Raw genomic sequence first — 19,994 nt, forward strand, 5'->3', positions numbered from 1 at the left:
CCAGTCAAGATTCTCTTTTCAGGTGATTTGAGGTTGTGTCAAGTTGACAGGGAAAGATAACTAGGACAATTGTGGATATATTGATAGTTCCTCATTAAGAAAGAGGAGAAGCTAAGTGTGGTAACGCATGCCTATCGTCCCAGTATTTATAGGTACAGGCAGGAAGATCAAGAGGTTAAGGTTATCTTTGACTACATGGTAGCTCAACACCAGCTTAGGACACACGAGACGCTGTCTCAAAAGCCAAACAAAGCAACAGCATTAAGACATATAGAATGTGGCCTGGGAAGAAGCATCAGCTGGTAACGTGCTTGCTTACAGCTCAAGCAAGAAGACCTGTCCTTATTTCTCTTTGAAGTAAAAATGCTTATAGGTTGAGTTTAATTGTGTACCTATTGTCAATACAGAAGTATTAAAATCTTACAAGTTATTTGCAGAGATGCACACACCATGGAGCACTGTAACCCTATCTAGCAGTCCTTACAGGGCTCTTGGGGAACAAGGTCAAAAAGATTGCTATAAATTTAGCCTTTCCTGGGCAACAGAGAGTAAGGCTACAACCCAGAGTAACAACAACCCATTGGCCAAAGCTAGATGTGGCTATTGAAAGGTGGGGGAGGAGGATCATGGAGTTCAAGACCAGCCTGGGCTACAAGAGAAAGTTTCAAAAACCAAATTGGCAAACAAACAAACAGCACAAAGTAAAACAAACAAAAGAAAGAAAACCCAAGGTAAAACTAAAAATACATAAATAAATCAGTTCAAAACCAACAGGATAGCCGGGCAGTCATGGTGCACCCCTTTAATCCCAGCACTTTGGAGGCAGAGGCAGGTGGATTTCTGAGTTCGAGGACAGCCTGGTCTGCAGAGTGAGTTCCAGGACAGCAGGAGCTACACAGAGAAACCCTGTTTCAGAAAACTTAAACATAAATAAATAAATAAATAAATAACCAGGATTCAACGAAGGCATGAGTGATTTACATAGGCAAAAGCAGGCATCATTTTAGAGTATCAAGCTGCTCTGTATGAAGGACCTTAGGTGACTAAAATAATCACAGATACATGCCATGACATTAGTGTAAGTCTGTCCTTATTTAGGATTGGTGGACAAATCACTAAGTAGCTGACTTACCCCTCTCCCATGGTGCCATGTCTCCACACCTTCAGGAATTAGTTGCTGGCATGGAAGACCAACCAGAAACCAGAAATCCAGCAAAGCATTTTTCTTTTGACCTGGCAACTGTACACTTATTTCTAGAAAAACAATCCCTTCAGGAGATGAATGGTATGACCATGATGGAGAGAAATAAAGAAAGATTTTTGTAGCTACTTATTTATTCTTTGATGATTTTGTCCCTGAGTATAAAATATTTTTGACAAATTCCCATTACCTTCTTTTATTCTCTTTCTACTCTCATTAAGATTCTTTTTCATTAGTCCCACCTCCTTTCTCATGAGCATAAGGACTGAGTTGGTTTACTCGCTGAAAAATGAAGAACTAAGCAATGGTTGTACTCCTGAAGAAACCGTCTCCTCTCTGGTAGCCATACCTGTTGCTGATGGCTCCTCAGGCAGATACAGGGCTTCCCAATCACATCTTCCATTTAATATGGAATATTGACAAGTCCAGTCTCATGCAGGTCCTATGCATGGCCATGTCATGACAGGAGATAGTGGTGACCATTTCCATCACCTTGGTCTTGGCATACAAGCAACCCACTCTTGTATAGTCTTTCTCTGAGCCTTGGAGGGACTCCATTACATGAGGTGCATAGTTAGTGAGTGGAAATCGATGAATGGATGTTCTGTAGAATCACATAATCACATGACCAACAAAAGCTATTTGTATTTGAAGTTTTTTTCAGGGCCACATTCTGACAGCTGAAGTGTCAGAAAACATTTGGGATTTTCATTTTAAGCAGAGTAAGGATTTTGCTGCCTCATTCATTGAAGACATTTAGCTACCAAAAAAGAAGTTAGCTTAATTAATCAGTATCTTAGACCCTGTCTTACAGTTTCCATTGCTGTGAAGAGACACCATGACCAAGGCAACTCTTATAAATGCAAACATTTAAATGGGGCTGGCTTACAGCTTCAGAGGTTCAGTCCATTATCAAGGTGGGAAGCATGGTAGCTTTGTCCTGGAGGAGCCTAGAGTTCTATACCTTGACCCAAAGGCAGCCAGAAGGAGACTTACTCTATGAGCCCAGCAAAGCTTGAGCACTAAGAGCCCTCAAGGTCTGCCTACACAATGACACACTTCCTCCAACAAGGTCATGCCTCCTAATAATGCCTTTCCTTGGGCCAAGCATATTCAAACCACCAGACTCCATCATAGTAATTGTAAAGTTTATCATCAATGACTATTAGTGAATAATGAGGGTAGATGTTCAAGGGAGAAAGTGCTAACAAAAATAATTGATTGCAGAATTTACTATAATATGTGATAAGTTACCATTATTCATCTCAACCTTTAAATGTATAAATTATATATGCATATTAATTATGTAATATATAAATTATACATGCTTATTTTCTTATATTTTTGGAGGTTTAATTGTTTTAATGCATCCTTCAGTTGGAGTGCCACACTCTAGTGGATAGTTCAAAGCCAAGTTCTACAGATGTCCTGGTTAAACTAAATGGCTCACAGAGCAAGACCAAATGTTTATGAACCTGTTAGAGGGGAGTGGTTGTTAACAGGGTAGGAGAAAGGTAAGAAAAAGGGTAGGGAGAGTAATTAGAGACTGTTGAGGGATATGTGAAATTGTCATTAGTCCAGCAAGACAACATAGAGGTTAAGTGCTTGTTGCCAAGCCTGGCCACTTGAGTTTGATCCTGCAAAAACACATGGTGGTAAAAGAGAACATAACCCCATAAGCTGTCCTCTGAATTCAATGAATATGTGCTCTGGCACATGTACACACACACACACACACACACACAGACACACACACACTATAAAAATTGTCAAGGAAACATTAAATAATATTACTTGAATTGTAGTATTACTATGACATTTCAAAAAGTTCAGTTCATTCCATACTAACCTTAATAGTGTTCTGCTTGAGATAGCATTTTCTGGAGCTCTACAGACAGCTTAACCAGATAGCTCAGTTCTCAAAGATCAAGGTCCAGTCTTTTATTTATGTATCAATTCAGTCATTTACTCTAGGTTACATTTGATTATTACAGGAATCAACATTCTATGACCCCAGACCTCTGACTTACAGAAAAAGACAGCAAGCATGTTTTATTTATTTATTGACATGACAAACAAATTCAGAGATCTGCTTTCCTTTGTAAGAACAAACAATAAATTTAGCTGGGTGAGATTCCACTCTGAGATTACCATTTTGACCAGACTAAATTCACTCTGGCCCAGGCTGATCTTGAAATCAGGAGTCCGTCTGCCTTTGTATCTTTATGATAACCTGTCTTACAGTGCAGACCTGTTCTTTTAGGTCTGTGAGACTGGTTATACAATTTGTATTGCATCCTTGTATTTTGCATGGTTGAGAAATTATGTATTTTATGAACTCATATTTTCAGAGTTCTTTCCCACAGCCTTAAGGGTTTTCTTGAAGGTCACAACACTTGCCATTTTTTTGCCAAGACACTAGATACACCTTCGCCTCTTGGACTCCTGCTGTCTCTGATTATCATGAAGTCATTAACCTTGTCAGAGAGGACATTCTCCATAAACCTTGGCTGGGAGAGTATTTCCTGAAAGAGGAACATTAAGTAAATATATATATATTTACTTATATATATATATATATATATATATATATATATATATATATATATATATATACAAACAAACCTCGTGCCCAGCAAACTTCAACATTCAAGGAGGCCCTGTTCTGGTGTCTCTGCTCCAGGGGCAGGAACTGTGTCATACTGTCCCTTCTGTGACCATGCAGGACTTGATAAGACATAGTTTTGTAGTTACCACATAGACTTTTACTTCTCTTTCTAGTACTGAAATCATGAGAGCTTTCTTATTCTTTTCTTTTTTTTCATTTTTTTAATGAATATATTCATTTACATTTCAAAAGTTATACCCTTTCCCGGTTTCCCCTTTCCCAGAAAACCCCCAACCCATTCTCCCACCCCCTACCTCAAAGAATATGCCCTCCACCCAACCCATTCCTACCTATTCCCCCTTGATTTCCCCACACTGGGGCATCTAACAAGCCTACAAAAGACCAAGGACCTCTCCTCCCACTGATGCCTCACAAGGCATTCTGCTACCACACTTTTGGCTGGAACCATGTGTACTCCTTGCTTGACTGCTTAGTCCCTGGGAGCCTTGGGTTGTCTGATTGGCCGACATTGGCATTCTTCCCATGGGGCTGCAAACCCCTTCAGCTCCTCAGTCCTCCCTTCAACTTCTCCATTGGGGATACCATACCCAGTCCAACGGTTGGCTGCTAGCATCTGCCTCTGTTTCTGTAAGGCTCTAGCAGGGCCCCTCCAGAGACAACCATAACAGGCTCCTTTTGGCACACACTTCTTGTCATTCAAAATAGGGTCGGGGTTTGGTGACTGTTTATAGGATGAATACCCAGGTAGGACAGTCTCTGGGTGACCTTTCCTTTAGTCTTTGCTTCACACCTTGTCTCCATAATTGCTCCTGTGAGTATTTTTGTTCCCTTTCTCAGAAAAATCAAAGCATCTACACTTTGGTCTTCCTTCTCCTTGAGCTTCCTGTGGTCTGTGGATTGTAACTTGTTTATTTTGAGCTTTTAGGCTAATATCCACTTATCAGTGAGTACATGCCATGTGTGTTATTTTGTGACTGGGTTACCTCACTCAGGATGACACTTTCTAGTTCCATTCATTTGCCTAAGAATTTCATGAATTCATTGTTTTAAATAGCTGAGTAGTACTCCATTGTGTAGTGCCACATTTTCTGTATCCATTCCTCTGTTGAAGGACATTTGGGTTCTTTGCAACTTCTGGCTATTATAAATGAGGCTGCTATGAATATAGTGGAGCATGTGTCCTTATTACATGTTGGAGCATCTTCTAAGTATATGCCCAGGAATGGCAGAGCTGGGTCCCTAGGTAGTACTATGTCTAATTTTCTGAGGAACTGTCAAACTGATTTCCAGAGTAGATTTACCAGCTTGCATCCCATCAGCAATGGAGAAGTATTCCTTTTTCTCCACATCCTTGCCAGCATCTGCTATCTCCTGAATTTTTCATCTTAGCCATTCTGACTGGTGTGAAGTGGCTTTTCAGGGTTGTTTTGATTTGCATTTCCCTGATAACTAAAGATGCTGAACATTTCTTTAGGTGCTTCACAGCCACTCAAGTTTGCTCAATTGAGAATTCTCTGTTTAGCTCTAGGGTTATTTGACTCTCTGGAGTCTAGCTTCTTGAGTTCTTTGTATATATGATATAAACCCTCTATCGGATGTAGGATTGGTAAAGATCTTTTCCAATCTGTTTGTTGCCATTTCATCTTTTGACAGTTTCCTTTGCCTTACAAAAGCTTTGCAGTTTTATGAGGTCTCACCTGTCAATTCTTGATCTTAGAGCATAAGCCATTGGTGTTCTATTCAGGAAATTTTACCCTCTGCCCATGTGTACAAGGTTCTTCCCCACTTTCTCCTCTATATGCTTCAGGGTATCTGGTTTTATGTGGAGGTCCTTGATCCACTTAGACTTGAGCTTTATACAAGGAGATAAGAATGAGTCACTTTGCATTTTTCTACATGTTGACCTCCAGTTGATCCAGCACCATTTGTTAAAAATGCTGTTTTTCACCCAACTGGATGTTTTAAGCTCCTTTGTCAAATATCAAGGGAATTGCGACCGTTGATGTTAAGAGATATTAAGGAAATGTGATTGTTACTTCCTGTTATTTTCATTGTTAAAAGTGGGATTCTGTTTATGTGGCTATCTTCTTTTGGGTTTGTTGAAAGATTACTTTATTGCTTTTTCTAGGGTGTAGTTTCCCTCCACATGTTCGTATTTTTCACCCATTATTCTTTGTAGAGCTGGGTTTGTTGAAATATATTGTGTAAATTTTGTTTTGTCATGGAATGTCTTGTTTTCTTTGTCTATGGTAATTGAGAGTTTTGCTGGGTATAGTAATCTGGGCAGACATTTATATTTCCTTAAGGTCTGTATGACACATGCCCAGGATCTTCTAACTTCATAGTTTCTGGTGAGAAGTCTGGTGTAATTCTGATAGGTCTGCCTTTATATGTTACTTGACCTTTTTCACTTAATGCTTTTAATATCCGTTCTTTGTTTAGTGCACTTGGTGTTTTGATTACTTTGTGACAGGAGGAATTTCTGTTCTGGTCCTGTCTGTTTGGAGTTCTGTAGGTTTCTTGTAAGTTCATGGGCATCTCTTTCTTTAGGTTAGGGAAGTTTTCTTCTATAATTTTGCTGAAGATATTTACTGGCCCTTTAATTTGTAGATCTTTGCTCTCTTCTTTACCTATAATCCTTAAGTTTGGTCTCATCATTGTGTCCTGGATTTCCTGGATGTTTTGGGTTGCAAGCTTTTTGCATTTTGCATTTTCTTTGACTATTGAGTCAATGTTTTCTATGGTATCTTCAGCACCTGAGATTCTTTCTTCTATCTCTTGTATTCTGTTGTTGATGCTTGCATATATGTCTTCTAATTTCTTTCCAAGGTTTTCTATCTCCAGAGTTGTCTCACTTTGTAATTTCTTTATTGTTTCTACTTCCATTTTTAGATCCTGATTTTTTTCAGTTTCTTTACTTGTTTGTTTGTGTTTTCCTGAAATTCTTTAAGGGAATTTTTTCTGATTTCTTTTTAAGGGCTTATATCTGTTGACCCATGTTCTCCTGTATTTCTTTAAGGGATTTTTGTGTTTCTTCTTTAAGGGCTTTTACATGTTGATCCATGTTCTCCTGTATTTCTTTAAGGGAGTTATTTATTTCCTTCTTGAAGTCCTCAATCAGCATCATGAGATGTGATTTTAAATCTAGCCCTTGCTTTTCTGGTGTGTTGGCGTATCCAGAATTTGCTGTTGTGGGAGAACTGGGTTCGGATGGTACCATGTTGCCTTGGATTCTGTTGGTAATGCTCTTGCATTTGCCTTTTGGCATCTGGTTTTCAGGAAGGTAGGGGTTTTGGTGGTTGCTGGGTAACGAGTCCCACTGGACACCCTGTAGCAGCTCTGGGACTCCAGAGGTAGGAAGGAGTTCTTATCAAATGCCCTGAGTGCAACTGATTCTCTAGGATGTATCAAGAAATGGTGTTTTCACTGTGGCAGATTTGGGAAGAGTCTGAGCCAGCAGAAGGGATAGGCCATGACCATATGAGAGCTTCCTGCATGAGATTTTATAAAGTCTAATATGTTATTATTAGTAGTGGCTTTATTATATACAATTAATGCTTTCAGATTGTAGTTTGCCTAATGAAAAATAGCTGCAAGTCACAGTAGGACTGTTAAGTTAAAACAAGCATTCCACACCAGGGTTTCAAAAAGAAAGACCATGGCTAAATATTGGCTGTCATAGCACCAGCCATTGTCTCAGGCTCTGGTCTACTAGACATCAGCACGTGCTTTCTGAGGTTAAGAAAATCTACCCATTCCTCTTGAGAACTGCGTAGATCTTCCATTTAGACCATATACCGCATATCTTTCCTGAGCCCCTTTCTGACTTGATTTTTCTTGCTTTTCTGTAATTGCTTTGGTTTGAATGAAAATGGCCTCTGTAAGTTCATAGGGAATACCACTATTTGGAGGTGTGAAGGAAGGGTGTTACTGGGGGTGGGCTTTGAATTCTCAGATGCTCAAGCCAGGTTCAGTGTCATGCTCTCTTCTTGTTGCCTTCAGATCCAGATGTAGAACCCCCAGCTATTTTTCCAGTACCATGACTGCCTGCGTGCTGCCATTCTTCCTGCCATAATGACAATGGACTGAAACTCTGAGCTTTAAGCCAGTTATCTTTTGTAAGAGATGCTGTGGTCATAGTTTTTCTTCACAGCAATAAAAACCCTGACTAAGTCAGCGAGCCATATCTAAGGCAGAGTTAGTCTTGAGGTAGATTATTTTTTTATTATTATTATTTGATATAATTTTTTATTTACATTTCAAATGATTTCCCCTTTTCTAGCCCCCCCCTCCCCGAAAGTCCCATAAGCCCCCTTCTCTCCCCCTGTCCTCCCACCCACCCCTTCCCACTTCCCCGTTCTGGTTTTGCCGATTACTGCTTCACTGAGTCTTTCCAGAACAAGGGGCCACTCCTCCTTTCTTCTTGTACCTCATTTGATGTGTGGATTATGTTTTGGGTATTCCAGTTTTCTAGGTTAATATCCACTTGTTAGTGAGTGCATACCATGATTCACCTTTTGAGTCTGGGTTACCTCACTTAGTATGATGCTCTCTAGCTCCATCCATTTGCCTAAGAATTTCATGAATTCATTGTTTCTAATGGCTGAATAGTACTCCATTGTGTAGATATACCACATTTTTTGCATCCACTCTTCTGTTGAGGTAGATTATTTTTAAAGCAATTTTTATTTACGTAATTCCCAGTAATGAGCATAAAATAAACACAACACTGAAATATATCCATTCCTGGTACTCTATCCATCTCTTAAAAGAAACATGATGCTCAGACAATGACAGACTGAAAAATTAGTGTGAAAAACTTTGTTCAAAAAGCTACCTGTCAAGTTCAACCTTAAACTGAGGTAAGATTACAGAATATTAGATAATTTCCCTCTAATAAAACAAATTTCTCTATATAAGGCAGGTTGCTAAAATTGCAGAATATATGAAGCTTTTATATAATATTTAAAAAGTGAGAATACATAAAGAATAGTTAAAGAACTTCATAGTTGGAAAGGGTAATTTGTTCAAACATTTAGCACATCAGAATATTATAAGTATACCAAGAATGTAGGAGAAACAACTAATTTATGACATATTTTGAGTGACTATAGCAGTTAAAATAAGGAACACGGGCTATACAGTCAAATCCAGGTTTGGTATTTATAGGAGAGTGAACAATGTCACACAACCCGATTGGTCTCTCAGTTTATATGAAAATGGGCATGCACAATTGGGTGAACAGTCTGTAGGCAGCTATCTGAAGATAGCTGTAGGCATGAGATTCGATGCATAGGTAGTGTCTGAGAAGATGCTCCATTCTGGATTTCCCTTCCCAGTCATATCTTACAGGAATTGTGTGAAGTATGTGTGCTTGGTATTGTCACTGGCAAGGCTTCCAGTTCAACCGTCGAGCTCACGTATCCTGAGTACACACTATACTATGTGCTCTGTGGCTGAGATGTTCCTGCTCTCATGGGAAATGTGCTGGGGACAATAAAGGTTAAAGGCAAAGGTGATGGGAGGGCTTGTAAGATATTGCCACCCTGAAGGGCAAAGGGCAACTGTGATGCATAGCGGCAGTGGGCGGTACCCCAGCTGTCTATCTGTACAAAGACAAGGGTGAGGCAACTCCTTTCTATGTTCACTATTTACTGTATTTGTTATTAGATTATGGTGTGAGTATGTATTATGTGGGCACACACAGACATGTGTGTGTGAGTTTGCTCACATGCATACCTGCTATGCAACACAGAGAGAGACATCATAGACCAACTCTGTCCAGCTATTTCTCTCTTTCTAACTCGACACGGGTCTCAGAGATGGATCTCATGTTGTCAGACTCACAGGGCAAGAGCTTGTGAGCCATCTTACCTTCATTCAGACAAAAGATTTATTTAGGTCACTGATTTGGTAAGGGGACGGTGTTGCTAAATAGCTCAGGCTGGCCTTGAACTCACAATCTTCTTGCCTCAGCCTCTTGTATTAATTTTTCTGCAGACATACATAAGAAGCACCTCTTCACCCTAGATAAAAGTGGCTGTTACAATCCTGGGATGTAACGTCATGTAAGACAAGGTGGTAAGCCACCACATTTATGGGTGTTACCTATAAGGGAATGGATGAGGGGCTATTCACAGAAACATGGAGCATGGGAGCCTCAAAGATAGAGACATGACTACGGCCGTGGATGAGTCATGAAAGCAGTATCACTGGGAACTCCTGAGCCATTTGTAGGCAGATCCATTGAAAAGTCTCCTTTCTCCAGCAACTGTTTGCTGATTCTAGTAAAGATGACACATTGTGGTTATAATTATCCTATAATCAAATTCTTATATTTTCCTAGTTCTTGGTATCCATGCGGGAGAAAGTCAAGCAATGTGTCCAGAAGAGAGGGCCCACTGTTTTCAAACCCTTAAAAAACCTTGACTGCCTAGAGCAGTATCTGGGCTTAAGCCCTTTTCCTTAGTCTAGGTAGACACTGTTTCAGTAAGGATACAAGGTACTGCAGCTTACACAGGTTCTCTGAAAGGCACCACAGTAGATACAGTGTGAACATGGACAGGAGTAAACAGGACAGTCTAGCCAATGTGCTCAGCTCAGATCATGGTGTCAAGATGGCAGCCAGGGTGCCAGACAGAACCCAGGAGTTTAGGACAGAAGAGCAGTAGAAAGTAGCGCATGACTTGCAAGGGACCCGGAGACACATTTGCCTGAGCTAGATTTAAAAGTTAACAGGTTTTTCCACTCTGTCCCCAGAAGCTGAAACCTGCCATCTGGCCGCCACAGCTGTGAGGAAAACCTTTGTTACATTTCTTTTTTCTTTTTGTAATTTGTTTCCACTACACAGAACCTCCAGCAGGAGGAAAAGGATTCAGTGCAAAAATAATTTAAAATAGATGCTGGGAAACGAGATACTAGTAAATGCCTGGCCCACTGTGTGCACCGCTGGAGCACACAGGAGGAGTTGTTCTTAGAGTAGGGGCTAAGCAGATGTCCTTTGAGGGAGACCGAAGCTAGATAATCATATTAAAATCAATATATCCCCATATTTGATATAGGAGTGAACACGCTCTTTTCCGTCCCTGGTAAATGTTCCCTTCATTGGTTGTTTTTATGGTTAATTCTTTTCTTCCTTTTACTATAATTAGGTCCCTTTTCACCTAATACGGCTTCTTTTTATCGTTGAACTTTAATTAACCTGGAGTTTGTTTTAGTTTCCGACACAAGCATAATGTATTTTTTTCTCAAATACTTAACTAATTAGATTCATCTATTAAATCATACATGTATTATCTGCTAGGTAAAATGTTCTTTATTTATATCTGATTTTCTTGTCATTGTCCTGTGATCCATGCTAATACCTTCGCATCTGTGTTCTGTGCCTCAGTCCTAGTTCCAGGATCACTGTAATGCTAATACCTACGCATCTGTGTTCTGTGCCTCAGTCCTAGTTCCAGGATCACTGTAACAGCCTTCATTATGAGGGACAATACATCTTGCTTCATTAGGCAACTTTTATTTTTTATTTTTTACTTTTTTAAAAATTGTTTTAGTCTATTTTAAAATGATGAATGACAGACATTTTAAGTTTCAAACATTTTTTGAATTTTGATTTTTAGCACCTAAATGAATGAACGTTAAAGAGTTCTGATATGTTATGTGTTGCAGTTTCCATGACAGGAGATGATAGAACTTTCCAGTGAATCCTGTTTGCAGTTTGTTGCTTCCTGTTACATACCTGGAGTTTTTGTTTGTTTTCTGGGTTTACTTTGTATTTAGCAGTTTCAGATCTGATGGAGCCTGAGACCTGTTGTTGGGCATGTTCATATCAAGATCAAGGGACTGTTATTTATAAACATTCTATATTATGTTCCTTTCGGAAGAATTTTGACATGTGACAGTTACATCTAGCTTATCCACATAGTCATTTAAAGAGAACCTGCATTTGGTTTAATTGTTCACTGCGTGTTCAAAAGGGTCATCATTTTTTAACTTTTTATTTCTCAGTTGTTTATGCCTCTAACAAATTGCGTAGAAAGCATTTCATTGTTGACGTTCTCACATATTTAGGATTTTTTCTCACCAGTGAGAAGAGTTCTGTCAGGTTACATCGCAGTCTCCGTTCGGTTCTCTGGATGCAGACCACGCATGGGAGTTCTGCCCTGAGGTGAGGCGTGGACAGCAGCTGAAGGGATCTTCATGATCTTTGAATTTACAGTATTTCCTTTGGAAATGTTTAATGGTGGGGTCTCCCAGTGTCTCAGGACAAATGTGGGGAAGCTATGCGTTGGCAGATGCCAGTCACTTCTATTTCTTCTTCAGCTGTGTCTCCGACCATGACCAAGGGGTCTCACAGCTCAACTGCTTATTCAAATGTCTGTCTTCTGCTTAAACCTTAACCTGTATTCACAGGAGTCCAAACCTCTCACAGCCCCAGCGCACCTCTTATGCCTTTATCTGTTCTCTCTGGCGCATAAGGTCATTTTCAGTTGTGTTCACTAAGGGCTAACTTTCTACTCTGTCCCTCTGCATTATTGTGCTGTCTCTGGCTATCATGGGGTGGTTGTATTTCCCATTTCTGTGCATCTGGAAACAAACCCATTGACTAGTTCAGTTTTGCAAAGTTTTTGTTTCTGCACTCATACACATACATATTCACACACACACATACACACACACACACACTGATACACATACTTACATAATACACATTTACAGCAATACACAAACACTTATATACACACACAGACACACCTGACTTTACCCAAATAAGGCAAGGTGTTTACTTACTTCATACTTACTAATGAACTTGAGAGTCCGGGTTTCCTGAAGTATGCGATTGGGGTTCTTTTGTTTTTCTTTTTAGCTGAAATTCCAGTTGACTTGCCTAGAACTCACATAATATGTATTTTTGGAAGGTGCGAATATGTTGTTTAATAATACGCGGGGCATGTAAAATGCTACTCTGCAGAGCTGGCACAGCTCTGGGTTCCTTTTAATTTTTATTTGACTTGACACACTTCGCTTGTAGGAAGTGTGTATCAGGCTGCAAAGCAAGGTTATTTTTAATTTACTGTCCTGTGGCTTTGGCAGATTGTTAACAAGAGAGGATGTGAATAAAAAGATGGAAAAGCCAGGTAGGAAGAATCCTCAGCCATTCCCATGGCTGCGCCCAGCAGAGGGTTTAATCAGCAGGGCTGCTAGTCCTGAGTCAGTGAAACACAAGGCACCTTTAGCTGCCCGGGAGCATCTGCTCAGCAGCAGACACAGCGTGTGGGCTTTCCCACCTCAGGTCTCATCTGCTGCACCTCTGCTGAAGTTTCTCCAGAGTTCTGACATGTGTGTATCTTTCCCTATTTGCCATCTGCATTCTTGAGTTTTCAGTCTTTAGTTCCTGCTGTAGAATTTTTTTGGTTACATTTATTTATGTGTGCTAGGAGTGTACACACATACGTCTCATGGCATATGTGTGGAGGTCAGAAGACATCTCGTGAGAGTCTGTTCTCTCTGTCTACCTTTGGTCTTGAAGACCAAGCCTGGAACTCCAGGCTTGGCCACAAGCACCTTCACCCCGTGAACCCTCTCGCTAGCCCATCTCTCTCGGTTAATAAAATTGGAGTTGGTGAAGATGTTCACAAGATCTAAGGTTGAGAACAAGTACTTACATCCAGGTTGTGGTGCTTTGAGAAAACTTTACAAAATCCATGTATAATTGTGTAACAGAAATTTAGTTTTGGCTTTGACACTTTCCAAAGGGATGAGCAAATATTAATTAAGGGTCTATCAAAAATAACATCAAAAGTGAGAAATTATCCCTTAATATATTTTTAATACAAATTTGTATTTTATAACATAGTATCTGTAATAAAATCACTATTTTATAATATAAAAATGGCGTTAGTAATGTTGGTCCCAAATTCAGATATAGAGGGAGGCCTAGAAGGGCTACACACAGTCCTGGGCTCCTCACCCAACCCTCCTACCAAACTCTGATTGACATATCAGTAGTAGATGGATTCAAATTTTGCTGGACATTCTTTTCATTATAAAAGTCTAGTTTCAGCCCAAGCACATGGCCTTATGTGCTTAAAAATCTCAAATCTTACTATACATTAAAAAAATCTCTTCATTTATTATCATGCCTGTCATGCACACATGTGCATGCTATGGAGACACACGAATGCAGTCATGCATGTGGGGGCTGGGGGGCAGAAGAAAACAACTTAGTGGACTTGTTTGTCCTCTTATTTGTCCTTAGCGTGTAGTTATATCTAAAAGAGAATGTAGGTTTAAGAACTAGGAAAAATAGGGAGCTATTTAGAAATAGGATTGTATCACCAGTGTAAAGAGATATAGTCACCATCGGGGAAATAAATCACTGGACCCAGATGTCAAAAGGTGGGAACCAGGAACAAACTCTGAGCCCATTGTAATTTGGTCCTTTATTGATGCTTACCTATACCACGTTATGCAGCAAATGATCTCTTGTAGAGCAAAAATCATGTTACAATTCTGCTTTCATGTCCCAATGCAGATAAGCCATGCTAGTTACGAGCGGACCCGAGAGGTCATAGGACTGCACTGTGCCTGTTTGCAGTGCTTCCACTCCTGTGACCGCCTTACTTGGAAGAGACAACTGGAGAGGGCAAATATGTATGTGGTTTCAGAGGGTTTCAGTTTGTCATCCCTGAGAAGATGTGCAAAGTGGAAGTTTCTGTGTATGTCATGCGATGCAGAATCACGTGATATTTTGCTGAGGCAAGAGCCATGGGAAGACATGTGATATTTGGAGAATCTATAAATAGGACTCCAGGGACAGTGACATCATGTGTACACTGCCAGCTTTGCAATGCTTTGTTGGTCTAGTCTCTTCACTGATCTTTATTTCATTGAAAGAGGCATGACAGAGAACCTCTCTTGGCATCCCGGCTGATCCTGGTTGATCCCGCTGACTTGTGATTTGGTGGAGACCGGGCTATTTCCTCTAGATGGCGCCACCACTGCCGATTCAATTTTGATGCTACCAATCTACCATCTTTTCTTCTCTAGCTTTGGATGGAGAGCTAGAAGGGGGTCGAAGCATTCAAGAACCCTTATGTTTTAAGAAATCTAAGCCTATAGACATGGTGCTCAGTTCATGCATAAGGAATATGTGTGGTAGAGTCTGTTCACATCAGTGAAGAGAAGAAGCAGAAGGGGAGGCGGGAACCAGGGGTCGGGCTATAACCTGCAAAAGCCTTCCCTGAGTGACCTGTGGTCACCAGTGCCACTCCACAATCTATCAAAACAGCACCACAAGGTGAGGATCGAGCGTTTATGTTGTGAACCTGTGGGGGGCACTTCAGATCAAATCAGAATAAACCCATCATTAAGTGTGGCTCTTGCCGATTTGATGTGGTCTACTTGTCACAGTCTATAGTGTGACATTACTTTTCTCAGGTCTTCTTCATCTCTGCCAACAGGAAGCTTCAGATGAAAACCAAAAGTTTTTAAGAGTCTCAAGAGCGAAAAAAGAAAATGCTTCTTGAATACACAGCTCTGAAAAAACAGAAAGTCTGCATTTTCTCTTCCTCATTTCTAGCAATTAGAGTGGCAATGAATTAGAGTGTCTCAGTAAGTACATTTGGTAGATAAATTAATAAGGGAATGGGGTTTGGACATGGCCAGCAGCCCTTTGTGGGCTGACCAAAGCTGCTGGGCCTCAGGACTGACTGACTTAATGAACAGCACTGGAAACACACATGTGACCTAGACCCTTGTCTCCATCTTGGTTAAAGTGCTGTGTAACATATGATCCAGAGATTTAGACTCAGGGGTTGTTATCTGCCAACCTAAGGTCTCCCCTTTCCAATAAGGTCTCCCCTCTCCAATAAGAGTGTTAGAGAGACAGAGTCCCATGTATCCCAGAATGACTTTGGACTTCTAATCCTCGTTTCTTCTAATCCTCCAGTTTCCAAGTGCTGGCCGTATAGTATATGCAGTGCTGGGGACTGAACCCAGTGCTTAGTTCCTGACAGCCAAGCCCAGCACCAGCCAAATGGGAGCTCCAGACCCGAGAGAATTATTAATAAATATATCAGGATAATCTTCGAAAAATCTTAGGTAATAAGTATATTTACAGATATATCTTCTCCTCCAACCAATTACTTAGAGGCCTTGTGTGTCATATTAACCTGAGTACTTACTAGTCCTCCCCCTCAACCTCCTGTTGGACTCTGGGCTTAGGTGGTAGAGCACATAAGGGGGTGGCAGGTCACTATGGTCAAGTGATGGCATTGCTTTGTACTTCTTGTGTAATCTGACACTGTGAATGGCTGTGAGCATCCTCTGTGGTACATGCAACTCCCCTCCTGAAATCCTACTTGCTTGGGTCATCTTGGGTAGATGTTAGGTTCTACCTAACTTCTCCACTTAACTCCAGTACTTAACTGCAAATCATCCACCTCAGTGTCAAGCAAACCAGAAGAGAGCGTCTGACCTCTTTGGGCTGGATTTATAGGAGTTTGTGAGCCACCTGAAGCCGGTGCTGGGAAGAGAACTCATGTCCTCTGCAAAAGCAGTGGGTGCTTTTTACCTGAGGCCCTCTCTCCAGCCCTCCATCCCAGTTTCCATTCTGATTTGTAGGTTATTTTTACCACGTCAGATCTACCACCCACCTTAAGCCCTTGACTAAATTTTATTAACAATAAAAGTTCCTTCTGTGGTGGGGGGTGGGGGACACTAGTGTGAGGTTCTGGGGTACTGGGTCCGGGAGGAGGTGGTGCTTTCACATGTTCTTCAGTTGCTTTGTTTCATGCGTGTTGATCTGAGTTACAGGAGCATACGGCTCCCATCTGAATGGGAGCACGTCGCAGAAAGGTTTGGACACGTTTACGGTTCTTCTCCAACCCCATAAAAGCCCCTGATGTCTCAGGGAATTTGGATCATTCTCACCTGTGAAACTTCTCACATAAAATTTCCAGTAGTTGCTGAAGTTAATACAACCAAAAATGCCGGTAGGACAGACTGTGCGATATCACAGAACATCTGGTTCTCATCCTGGCAAGGGGACTGAGGAGCAATGGAAACCAGGATTTTGCCAGGGTTTTTTCTTTTTCTTTTTTTTCCCCCTGAAGTTCTTTTTTAGAAATGGGCAGAGATTCAATGGGCATCAATTCCAGGAATCGCTTATTCCTTCCCTCCCCATTTTCAGTTCTGTATCTCTTTCAGTTATGCACACACCCAGGTTTATATGCAGCGGCGATCTCTCCTTTTTACTCGTGGAGCACATCCACTTCACTGTAAGGCTCTGCTCTGTGAGGTGGTGCACTCGCCGCTCTCAACCTGAAAAAAAAAGAAGAATCTCTCAAGTAACAGGATTGCTTTGCGGCTCTTAATTAGAATGTGTTTTGTGTTTACTATTTTAGAAACAAGTCGTGGGTGTTCAAGAGATGTCAGGACACTGGCCCCTTTTATTCCTGTTTCCCAAAGCTTATAAACTCGCAAGAGAGCTCATATTTAACAGAATCAACATTGATCCAAAGACAAAATATGCTATTATAGGCTCAGGTTTTTTATTTTAAATAATTTTACAAGTCAACACTTTAAATGGGAAGAAAAGAGTGCATATGTGTGTGGTGCCTGTATTTGTTCCCATGTAACAGATATAATTTACTTTTATAGAAGAAAAGATCACCTCCCTTTCGATTCTTTCACGGAAATGAATAATTTTGTTGATGGGTTTGATACTTTAGGGCTGTTTATCAATAAGCCACCTCCTAGATAGCTATGAAGGAGAGCAATCCTGCACGTGGAGCTTGCTTGTCAATCTCTCCCTTCATTTCCCTTGAAATTAAAGTTAAAAGAATTGTCAGGTTCTTGCAACTGCCAGCAAAGAATATTCCATCCTTCCTTCGCTGTATTCTTCCTGCCCTGTAATCAGTGAAGATTTCCTGCAAAGGTAGAATTTTAGATGCTGTGAGCAGTGAAGAACAACTCAGGGAAAACCAAGAGTAATAGATGAGAAATTATACGGGACACCCGAGACACACGGACACCAGAAAATTAGACGTAAATACATTTGCAACCAGCCGCTGTGTTGCAAACATTTTATCATTAAACAGACAGTGTGTTCCTGTCATATTTATACCATCTTGTTTCATAATCCTTATTATTCAAGGTTTCTCATCTATAGATTTAGTTGTCGGGAACTCAAAGGAACATTTCTCTTTAGCACATTTAACATAACATCTAGTTTTAAAGGGTTTATTTTTGTTCTATGTACATATATGTATGTTTGTGCGTGTGTGCGTGCATGTGTGCCTGAGAGAGACAGAGACAGAGACACAGAGAGACAGAGAGTGTGCATTTCCTTCAGCAGCCACAGAGGATTGAAGAGTGCATCTCACCCCCTGAAGTAAAGCTAGTACACTGTGGGTGCTGGGGACTGTGCATTGAGCATTAACCAATTTTCCTGAGCCAGCTCTCCAGTCCTTAGCCTCTAGTTTTAATAAAACAGGTATGTTAAAAGTGAGGTAAACTATTGGGGAAATGGAAGATTTGGGATTTAAAAAAACAAAAAAAACAAAAAACAAAAAACAATGCTTTCCTAGAGTCTGACATGATTTTACAAAATGTCTCTCTCTCCTCGTGTTTTGGGTTAGGAAAATATAGCTTTCTAACCCACAGTACTGCTTTCTTTCCAAAGCTGTGTTTGCTCAAGGGCCAGCACAAGTCAGCTTCTCATATCAGGAAGTTCCTTGGGCATGAAGAAAGCCTTGCACTAAATGCTTCAAAACGTCAAGTCTGTGTAACCAAGGCTAAACCCACACAAAATATTTTCCGAAGTTTCCAGGGCTGCCTGTTCTCCTTCCATATGCCCGCTGTGTGTCCTTCATACTGAACAAATAAAAGGGGAGACTCTTGCTCAGAGAAGTCCTCCAGGTCCTTTTGAGAGAGTCTGCATTATTGCTGCCCTTGCTGGGTTTGGGGCAAAGTAGATGCAACATTTAAGTACTATGCACATGCACTCTTGAGCCACGAAGGACATTGAACTGAAGGAGCTTAGGCAGGCCTCGCACTGCCAGGTAAGTATGCGCTTTGGTACATGTCCAAACACCAAATCCAATCTCTAAAGCATTTGGGAAGGTCTTGAGTGAGTGTTCTTGGTATTTAAAATGTGCTCTGCCTCACCATATGTCCCAGGAATTGTGAATATTGGCCAGTTTTTCTCTGCGAACAGTTGCCGCGGGAGAGCCGACTTTCAGAGATTCCTAGCTGTGTGGTGGTGTCTCTGGGTTGACTTGAATCTCCTGGGTAGACACTGTGTCAGCTTTTACGATCTGCAGGGAGGTTAGGTCAGCTGCAACATAAGGGGTTAGAGGTACACATGGTTTGTGAAGACTCATGCTGGTCTCTAAGAATGGCTGTGTGTTTGTGCTTAGCTGCAGCAGGGGACCATTCTCCCTGAGACCAACCTACTGGTACTGTATCGTCCAACATGCTATGGAGCAAACTGTGTCATGCTATGTAACTTGCAGATTACTGTCCAACTGGCAGAAAACCATCCCATTAGGAAATGAGGTTCAATTTATGAATGAGAGGGGGCCCCGTACTGATGAACCTTAGGGAACCCTAATACCTCTGTAAGTTGTGTCATGTTACTTTTCCAGCATGACTTCCTGGCTTCTGTGGATGCCTGACACTATTTGGACTGGATGCTCAGAACTAAGAATTTAGACTTATGAGTATGGGCATTTCTATATTCCATAACTCTCATTGGACTTTGTTTTCAGATGCATTTGTGTTAAGAATGCTTGATGGACTTGCAAAGATAGAACAGCCCTAGTTAGGGCCTTTTCTACCCCATCCAGCAGTCTGTCTCGTGCTCTGTGAACTAGAACATTTCCTACTCTGGCCAGGAGGAAACAACCCTATCCTCAGCTTTGCCTGAGCTCTGACTGCAGTTTCTTCTAATCTCCTCAGTGGGTTCCTCCCTTGTGCTTGAATGGTTTCCTTGCCTTTGCCTATGCATGCTGCTTTGTGCTCTGTAGCAGGTGGGAAGGATCTCTCTCAGCTCTCCAGGACCCTTCTTCTTCCTCTAAAGTCTAATATTCTTGAACATAGTTTCCTGGAACTTAGCTCCAATTCCTTATTTCAGAGCCCAGTGGGCTCTGATGATAT

The sequence above is a fragment of the Apodemus sylvaticus genome, chromosome 2, assembly GCF_947179515.1.
Source record: "Apodemus sylvaticus chromosome 2, mApoSyl1.1, whole genome shotgun sequence".
NCBI classification, from domain to species: domain Eukaryota; kingdom Metazoa; phylum Chordata; class Mammalia; order Rodentia; family Muridae; genus Apodemus; species Apodemus sylvaticus.